Raw genomic sequence first — 10,681 nt, 5'->3', positions numbered from 1 at the left:
GCGACCATCCAGCCAGTTCCTTATCCACCGAACAGTCCATCCATCAAATCCATAGCTCTCCAATTTAGAGAGAAGGATGTTGTGGGGGACCGTGTCAAAGGCCTTGCAGAAGTCCAGATAGATGACATCCATTGGTTTCCCTCTGTCCACCGTTGACGTCACACCATCATAGAAAGCCACTAGGTTCGTCAGGCAGGACTTGCCCTTGGTGAAGCCATGCTGGCTATCTCGAATTATCTCCCTATCCGACATAGAAGATCAGGAAACCTGAAAATATGATTGGGGTTCAAAAAATGTTCAGATTTCTAAATTTTGTGCCCCTAAATTAATAAGACTGTTCCTCTTCCCTAAGACTGTAATGGATGTGTTTCTGAGAACACCTCATGCTTGTCTCAGGACAGTGATGCCAGGACTCAGGCCAGGGCCTTGTTAGTGAACTCATAATTTCTCTGCTGCCCTAACCCCCATAGCAATTAACTCTCTTTCATAAGATGTGCTGGAGCACCTCCTGAGGGTGTTTTCTCCCTCTCTTTCTCACAGATGAGCCTGTCCTGCAAAGGTGTCTGAAATTTCCATTGAGGAAATCCCAGATGAAAACAAGAGTGAAAGTGCTGTGCAGAGCATGTCCAGTGGATGTGATCAGCCTGGATGTGCTGCACCCCTTCATATAAACATGCAGAGCATGGGCACACATAACCTTCACAGTAAGGTGAGTCTGATGCGCTAGCCTCACTGTGACTCTGTAGAGGAAGCCTGTCCCTCCCAAGCCACCCATCCTGCACGTAGTTGTCATGCACCCACAGTGAACTGCATAACTGACCTTGTAAGTTACAGGGAAAGTAATTACACAGACCATCTTTGTATGTTGAGTGGCCATTTGCCCAGTTTTCCTGAAGTCACAGCAGCTAGTTTGATCTATTGCTTTCACTGAGATGAAATCCAAAAATTCTGGAAAAAAATTTCCTCCTTTTTTGACAAGAAACTATTTCCATTGCCTCCTAAAAACCAGTTGCTTACTACATGCTTAGTGCATGTAAGGCATTTTTACTGTTAGAATAACATCTCATCAATCTCTGTAAGCAGCTTTTCATCTATTTCTCCTTTCCCTGATCTTACGCTAATGAAAATAAATGGGGTATAACATTTGCCTTTTCTTTGTCTTGCTCTGCATATTCCCTAAAGCAAAACCTGAGCTCTTAAATTTTTCCAACTCAAAATTAACTTCTACTCCTGTAACATTTGAATGTGCCCAAATTGAACATGTGCAGTGTCTTACATACAATGCACATGTGTGTGCACGCACATGTGTGTGCGCACACACACACACACATAGCTTTTGTGCTGAGGTGGAGGCTGCTTGGTGAAATGAATTACAGATCGCAACCCTCTTTTAGTGAACGTAGGTCAAAGAGCATTTGGCACTGATGCATACAAGCCTTAATAATGTAGGTATTCTCAAGTAATAATGTGTGGAAGCTTGCCCATGATAAGTTCCTTCTATGCTTATAATACAACTCCATTCCTCAAGACTGAAAATCTGAGTTTTCTCATTAGCTGAAGTTTCTTTCTTTAAGAGATTCTTTCTTAAACTACAATGTTGCTTCAGGTACCACTGTTGCCAAAATAGCTGTGGTCATTATAAAGGACTTCAATAGAAGTGTTTATTGCCAACGGGAAGAAATTTTGTGGTAACTTTATGTATATCACTCAAATTATCTTTAGGAGGTCCCTTTCCTTCCTAACAACATCTTAGGGTGCATAAGCTGTACATAATAAACTCACAACAGATGTGAAATAATACTAAGCAGTTGTCGGGCCTCAGTTAGACTTCTGTGACCAGTCCTGGGTCCTCTGCTCTGAAGAAAAAGACAAGAAACTACCTATGGGTAGATAGATAAATTCATACCTACATATTTACACACACATACACACATGCACATATATGTTTTATATATATGTATAATATGTAAGTATATTCACCCATGAAGAAGGTTTAATGAATGGGATGAATGAAGAACAGAAAAGAGCTACTATTTTTCTCATCCAAGTAGTGAAAATCAAGAATAACTCTAGGGAGACAGAGGAAGTATTCCTACAGTAAAAATAACACGGCACCAGAAGACACTGCAAGTGATGGCTGTAGAATCTCCATCGTTATACATCTTCTAGATTCACTGGATTAAAATCTCCAAGGAATGAAATACCTCATTGATCTGCCTTGAGCTGAAGAATGGACCAGAATCTCATATTTAAAATTATTTAATGACAAAACTGTTATAGACAACTACCAAGAAGATGGAAGTATCTGAAGTTATTTTTAATTATTTTAATTATTCTGGTATAGATCTTAAGAAATTATGTCTTTTGCTTGCATGTTCACGTAGCCAAAGGAAGCAATGTGGTTGCATCTTCTGGAGTCCAGCAAACGTGCAAGAGCAAATTGCATAAATATACTAGCTGCTGTTCTTTTCCTTTCAGGCATATCTCTGTAATACAGAAAGTGCCATAATTCCAAGCTTCTGCAGAATGCTTTTGCTTTGCCACTAGTGCAATCACATAAGTTATGTTAGGCTTAGTACCAAATAATTTTTGCTGCATCAGTGAAATCAGCAAGCCCTTGCTTAAACTATAAAAGAGAAAACAGAATATCTCTGACATATGGTGATTTTATCATTTCCAGAAAAGTTTGACTTATTGCCAATGCGCTATGCTACCAAAGATCCAAGGGAAGTCCTAGAGTCTGAAGGGGTTGTTTTGTTTTCATTTTGTGATCTAAATGATTCTATTGAGAATTTGTGATTCCATGTTCACTGAGATGCCCCAGTATCTCTCTGCTTATCTCCTTCTCCTCCTAAGCAGTGTTGAAAAAATGTATGCATACTTTATCATATGACCCCACTAATCATAATCAGGCCTCCCAAGGTTTTTTGTTTTGTTTTGTTTTCCTTATGAGCATTGGAAATTTGTAACTACAGTGTTTAATTCTCTGCAGTAGTAGGAGAAAGCCATCTGGCTAGGTTTCTACCAAGTAGAATGTATTTATTTACCAGTTCGCTATCTTGAGGACTGTACTGAATACAAGGAAGACATCCAAACTACTGAAGATAAACATCTATTCCACCTACAAGAAGTTCATATTAATCTTTTCTGGTCTTGTTGTTATTTGGTTAATTTGTTTCCCTGCACCCCTTTCTGATTTCATGACAGCAGTTTTGAATTACTTCTGAAAAATAGTTGGATTTTTTTTAGCAATAGTATCTCACAGATGGTTTCAATTCCAATCACACAGAATAAGTCTGAAGGTAGTATCTTCTCAAAATACTGAAAGGTGTTCTATATTAATTTTACTTATAAAACAGATGATCTTAATTATAATGAGCCCTTTTGGAGTTAGTTTTACATAAGTTTCCATAAAGTCTTACAGAGATTAGTTTTTCTTTCTCAATAACTTTCTGAATTATTTTTCTTTATTTAAGGGATAAATCTTTAACTGATATCTATCAAATGAAAATATGGTGTATCTTTCACTTCAGTAGTTCTTATCATAGAATCATAGAATCATAGAATCATAGAATGTTTTAGGTTGGAAGGGACCTTTAGAGGTCATCTAGTTCAAACCCCCTGCAGTGAGCAGGGACACCACTAACTAGATCACGTTGCTAACACTGGTTCTCACACCAGAGCTTCTTTTGTTTCTTACAACAAAACATTTTATTGAAATCCTGTCTAGCCATACTGCAGTATGTCTAGTGAACCCTTGCTACTCAGATAAGCATCCCTGATCTTTCAGGACACTACAAGGGAATGCAACATCCATCCTGATGCTTTGGGGAAGAACAACCTGTTCATCATCACTGTTGATTTTCATACCTGAGGATAGCAATGTGGTACTAGGGGTATGGCTTAGGAGATTGCACAGAAGAGCGTATGAATAGACAAATGTTTTTTACAGTATAATTCACTGCCTCTTACACAATATGTTGACTTGTTGCTTCTGTGTTGCTCCTTCACTATGCCAGCCTTTTTGACCAAAGAATACACAACTTTTTTTGAAAGAGTTCTCACAGTGCCTCATCCTGATGTTCTCATAGTTAATATTTTCAGTTAGGAGATCAACAGAGACAGTTTTAATTAACTGTGCCTTTATGATGCTCCTGAAGAGTATTTTGGGCAACCATGCTTCCTTGTCCTTCACACTAGTTCTTCCTACCAGACCAACTGGATGCTTTTTATTAGCTCCCTGATGGACATGTTTTTAGAGTGCTCTAAACCTTTGCCACTGCTGGGAGTGTCTTGTCACATCATCAAGAGCAGTGAGTAAACCTTTTCCTCCAACAGAGGCTAGAAAATTGTTATGCATGTAGCACTAAATGGATGATCAGGCAATCTGGTCAGGATTACAAAGATAATCATTTTTTCTAGCACTTTCCTCACTGAAGGTGATCAGCAGAATCAGCTATCAAGGAAAACACCAGCAGCTGTTCCTGTCTTTTATACAGTGACTAATTCCCAGGCCACAGCTATGCTATTAGGTTCCTGTGATGATGAGCAGTGACAGAAGCCTGTTCTTTTCCTCCTCATCCTCACTACACCTTTTTATCAAAAAAAATACTACAGTAGCAGCTTGCATAGACTGCATAGGACAGCAACATATCCCCCCTTGTTACCATGAGCTTAATAAATAAACACATGGAAGTTGAACCTAGGCATGCCACACCATAATGAAACCTAGTGTTTGCCAGTAAACCCACCATCTCCCAAATCCAGTTCGTGAGCCTGTCTAGTCCAGTAATATTTACTGACCCAGAAAAAAATCTTAATCATATAGCATGTAAAAGCAGGAACCTATCTAGTCTGACTGACAATCGAGTACAGAGCAATAAACCTACCTCTGTTCTTCAAGTTCTGAGTTTTGACCTTTGTACTATCCCTGCTCCATCAGACCTGTTAGTAAGGCACACTGAATTTTACTCATACCAGTTCTGCCAACAATTTAAACTCAGTTTTACTAGGCAGTAAACTGAGTTTATCCAGGAGACCAATCATTAATACAGCCCTAACCCTAACTCAGTAAGAGAAGTTGGATCAGGCAATAAATCCAGTTCACTGACTACTGCTAGACTAAACTCATATCTTAACCCCAACTTCAACAAGAGCTCTAATGATACCTGACAGGTCTTGACTACAATAGCACAAGACTGGTCAAGTTTAACCCTAATCTGAGTCCACCTATCCTTTCTTGACTGGCAGTGTTTGTAGCTCATTGTCCCCTGCTAACCTGAGTCCTAAGCTTCCTAGTCACTCTAGCATTAGGTGGCTGATTGTCTTAGCTCTGCTCCACCTCATCAAAATTAAAAAATCATTGCCATGACTATATCCAATACACTCCTTTTTGTCTCTGCCTCTGTATTAATCTTACTTATGCAATACTAGACTTAGTTGAGCCCTGCAGCTTTTGTTAGATCTAGTAATAAACCTACTTATTGATAACAATGGGACCAAACACAATCCTATTTCCAGCACAAGGCCCAAACCTAACATAGAACACCCTCCATATCTTTAAGACAAATTTAGGTTCCCATTTCTCTCCAAAGAGTCCTTTACTGCCACTTTGATAAAATAAACATACCTCTTTCCCCTCCTTCTTTGCTCATTGCCTTGTGTGATTCAGCTACCAGCAGGAAAACGAGTGGTGAGGAAAGGAGGGAAATACAGGCAAATCTAGACTGAAAGAAAAAGGTAGATTCCCTTTTTGTTCAGCCTCTACCAATGTAAAACATAATTTACAGTCCAGCCCTCTATCTGTCGTACACCTCTGAACAGACAGTATTACCAGCACATGACCAGAAATATCCACAGGGAAATAAACAAACATGATTATCAAGTTACTATGGCAGCAGGCTCCAAAATTACTGTGAATTACAGTAATGTGATAGTTTTATCTAAAACTTAACACAGACTCTACCCTTATCCTGAATACACTCCTGGGTTGTACAACAGCCAAAATTGAAAATTAATCACTGTTGTTCGAAGGCCACTTTGGGATTTGATTGTTAGTGGAACTCAGAATCCATTCTCTTCGAACTTAAGAAATCTTAGCACTAGATTAGTCAATGTGCAGCAAAACCCTACAGAAGCCCAACTCCTTTAAAGCCTTAATGGCTAATATTCTTAATACCTTTGGTAATGAGGTCAATAGTGCTCTTACAGTTTTCCACATGGTCTGTTTTATTGAGCCCTAAATTCAAAGCCAGCTCTAACCCTATCATCACAACTACTGCTGACTGGCAGATACAACCTACAATACAGATTCGAGAGAAAACCTGTGCCCTTCTGGAGAGACAGCTGGATGCCAAGAAGTGGGACATAAAGTATTGCAGGTAAAGACAGGACACTTCTGTTTAGACAACTGAACTGAGTTGACTCAGTGATGGTCACATCTTCTACTACAGCAAAGGTGAACTCTGACTTTACACAATGCACAGTAGTAACAGGGAATAACATTCCGTGCTTCAACCATGAGAATACTATCAGCTATTGTGCTGTGCTTCCTTTTGGGCTCTGGTTTAAACTGTAATTTTTACAGACACTCTAGAGGGTCTACTAAACCCCAGCCATAACCCCAACATTAAATCAGGTTCATTGGTATTATGTGGAATATCACTCCTAATTTTCACACTGAGAAACCAAATGGTTCCTGTGCTAAATTTATTTTGTGTGATGCATTTTAATTGTGCTGATACTGTCACACTGTAGAGTACACAACCCCAAAACCTAGCACTAGGCAAAGGCTTGACTGGATCAATATCCTCAGAGCAGTGACAGTCTTAATTTTTTCACTGAGAAACCTAATGACCGGTGACACACTTACTGTCACTCTAGAGCTTCTTGTTTACCAATCCTTAACCTAGGCTCACACAAAGTTCAATCATATGAAGTACATGCCAAGACACAAATTTAATCACTACGATCTTAGACCTAATTTGAAGTCTACTTTCAAATGCTGCATTTGTCTCTCTCAGTAGTTTCTCATTTACTAAAATATAACAAAAGCCTCACACTGTGCTCAGTGACACCTTGTGAAACACCTAGAACCACTGGGTCATACAGGTTGGAGTAGATCATGGGCGGTCTCTATCCAGCCTCCCACCCGAAGCAGAGTCAATTGTTCATTCAGGCCAGGTTGCTCAGAGCTTTATCCAGCCAGGTCTGGAAACCTCCAGGGATGGAGATTTCAATCTCTCTGGGCTGTCCATTCCACTGCTTAATTATCCTCAGCTTCTCCGTGAGTGTTTTTTCCTTATTTCCACCCTGAGCCTCTCATGTTTCAGCTTCTGCTGCTGCCTCTTGCCCTCCTGCCACGCACCGCTGTGAAGAGCCTGGCTGCATCTCCTTGATATCCTCTCATCAGTGACAGGGTTGCTGTTAGATGCCACTGAAGCTATCACTTCTCCTAGATGAACCAGACTTAGTCCCACAACTTCTCCCCACAGGACTTGAATTCTAGTTCCCACCATTTTGGTAGCCACTTGACTGCACATCATATTCCAGATGTAATATACCGCAAGTGCTGACTGAAGGGGAATAATCACTTTCCTTGATCTACTATAGGGTTCCTCTTGAGGTGCCCAGATTTACCTTCATCACTGCCAGGGCTCACTACAGGCTTAGTTTAGATTACTTGCTCATTAGGACGTGTAGATGTGGCACTTAAGGACATGGTTTAGTTGTGCACTTGGCAGTGTTAGATTTATGGTTGCACTGTATGATCTTAAAGGTCTTTTCCAGGGTAGAAACTTTTCCAAGGAAGTTTATACTTCACCCTTGGTTCAGCACACGTTGCTCATTTCTCATTTTGTTCCTGAGAAACCTCATGACAACTTTCCACACTTCTAGGATACACTGAGAATGCCACTCCTGATCTTGTCCTAATTTTTTGCTAGGGCCAGCCTTCTGTGGTCATGTTTTTTTTTGCTCCAGGAATTCCAGTCCTTCCTACAGCATTCATAGTCTAAACTCTCTTCTTAGTTATAGACCTGCAGTCTCTCACTAAATCTGGGCCTCCCTCAAGCTCAGAAATAAGCACCATTTTCCTTTTTTTGTTGCTGAAAACCCTAATGATAAAATCCTATTTTCTCTAGGGTAATATTTCCAAAGACCTTCTTTCTCTCATGCCTTAATTTTCTAATTTAATCAAACTAAACCCTAACTGAACCCTAACTCTAAATGTCCATAAGAATCTAGACACATTTAAATACCTTCTTCTTTTCAGTGAGAAATCTAAAAATGGTTTTCCCATACTTTCTCTGGTTTTGCTTCACCACTGAGCATTCACTGTCAGTCCAAGGAATTTTTTCACTGTATTACTGATATGCCTGATGGTCCTGGTTTCAGCTGGGATAAAGTTAATTTTCATCCTAGTAGCTGGTATAGTGCTGTGTAGTATGAGAAGAATGTTGGTAACAACACTGATGTTTTACTTGTTGCTAAGTAGTGCTTAGACTAGTCAAGAACCTTTTTTTTTTTTTATTTCCCATGCTCTGCCAGGTGCACAAGAAGCTGGGAGGGGACACAGCCAGGACAGATGACCCAGCTGGCCAAAGGGGTATTCCATGCCTTCTGATATCATCCTCAGTATATAAGCTGAGAGGAGATGGCCAGGGGACATTGATCGCTGTTCGGGGGCAGGCTGGGCATCGGTCAGCAGGTGGTGAGCAAGTGCATTGTGTATCACTTGTTTTCTATATTCTGTATATTCTATTATTATTATTGTTATTGTTATTGTTATTGTTATTGTTATTGTTGTTGTTGTTATTACATTTTTCCTCTGCTGTTTTATTAAACTGTCTTTATCTCAACCCACAGGTTTAACCTTTTTTTTTTTTTTCTGATTCTCTCCCCCATCCCACTGAGGGGGAAAGGAGTGAGTGAGCGACTGTGTGGTGTTCAGCTGCCTGCCAGGTTAAACCACAACACCAATGCCAAATGTCTCAATATTTTTTGTTATCTCTTTTTCTAGGACCTTCTTATTGCAGAACTACAGCTTCTAGTTTATTCAACCTTAATCTGACTTTAGTGGCACTGCTAAATTTTCACTGGAATACTAAACCCTCACTATTCTGAACTCATTTTTGACCTTGTCTGAAATTAGTTGTTCTTTACTTTTATAAATCCTAGTTTATAAAGCCCAAACTTTACCTCTTTTTTTTTAGGGTAAGCTCAGTAACACCCTAGAGAATTCCATTCCTCATTTTTTCTTTGAAAAACCAAGTAATCATGGTCCTAAACATAGCCTGGCATTGTCTACCAGTATGATCTCACTGTATTTCCATAGCTTCCGTTTACCTAAATCATAATCCTTGCCATATTCCTAGACAAAATGACAATCAATTGGTGTTCCTTGTGTGGACAGGGGAGATCTGAACTTCTGGGGTTCTAACTTTTGGGGTCCACTTCTTAAAAGTTTATTTTTAGTGTACAAAACTTAAAATCACTAAAGGTAAATAATAACCTTGGTTTCAATGAGCCTCAGTAACACCATCTGGGACATTATTAATCTTTTTCTGATGAAGAATCTCCTTCAGTAATCTGCTTTCCCACAGCAGTGCTGCTGTCAGTTCAAAGCTTCCACTTTATTAAATCCTAATTCCAACCATAGGCTTTCACTAACTTCAGTGATGTTCTCCAAAGATCACTGCCAATTTTAACTAGTGAGAAAGCCTACAGATAGTATGCTAAGTTTCCTCAAGATCTGTTTTAAGGTTACTTTGCGTTCATCTTTCAAAGAAACATTCTCATTATTATTATGTAGTTTACTACGCTCTAGCTTCATGATACCTGATGGAAAGATGCTCCTGGGTCTGTCCCTACGCAAGTTATGTTTTCTGTCTTAAAATAACTTCATGTCTCACTTCAAAGGGCATTTTCACTTCCTAAAAGATAGGATCATTACTCAGTCCTAACATGTATCCTAGACCCTGGGTTTTAAATGTGATTACTGAAATTTACTGAAATCCCCCATTTTCTCACTGAGAAACGTGATCACCACTGCCTTAAAAGAACATTTTTATCTTATTTTGTACGTATTTATTAATTTATTTACTTATTTGCTTTTAGTCTACCATCTAGATATTTAATCAAAACTAAGAATCCCTGCAAATCCAGGGGAGAGACCTCCCCAGACAGACAGACAGACATACACACAAAAAACTACCTGATCAGCACTTGTAGTACTAAACTCTCATGCCATGCTAAACTTTGTAGTTCATTCTAGTTCACTCCCACAGCTGTAAGACCTAAATTCTCTTAAACTATCCATAGTCCTAAGATAGCAACCAATACTGGATATCGGAAAGGCTTAAACAATCATTTGATGAAACTCTGTTGCCTTGAATTTCAGCACTAAATGTAGTGCAGAAATGACTGCCATTCAGGCTCTGTATTACATGCGGCCTATTAAAAGAACAGAATAGTATGTCAGTCTTTTAATAGGAATTCTATGCATTTTGTTGCCAAACCAGCAACAAATCTACAGCTTTGTTTGAACAATTTGGGATTCCTTGGAGATGACAGAAGTAAAAAACTGAGAGAGACACAAAAGTTTCAAAACCAGAAAAAATGGGGGTTTGACAATAAGATTCATACTTCAGTATTCTGCAACTCCTTCCAGCTTATTGTTTGC

Source organism: Egretta garzetta, unplaced genomic scaffold, assembly GCF_000687185.1.
Source record: "Egretta garzetta isolate BGI_Z169 unplaced genomic scaffold, ASM68718v1 scaffold250, whole genome shotgun sequence".
In the NCBI taxonomy this organism is placed as follows: domain Eukaryota; kingdom Metazoa; phylum Chordata; class Aves; order Pelecaniformes; family Ardeidae; genus Egretta; species Egretta garzetta.
Note: the sequence above shows the minus strand (reverse complement) of the source record.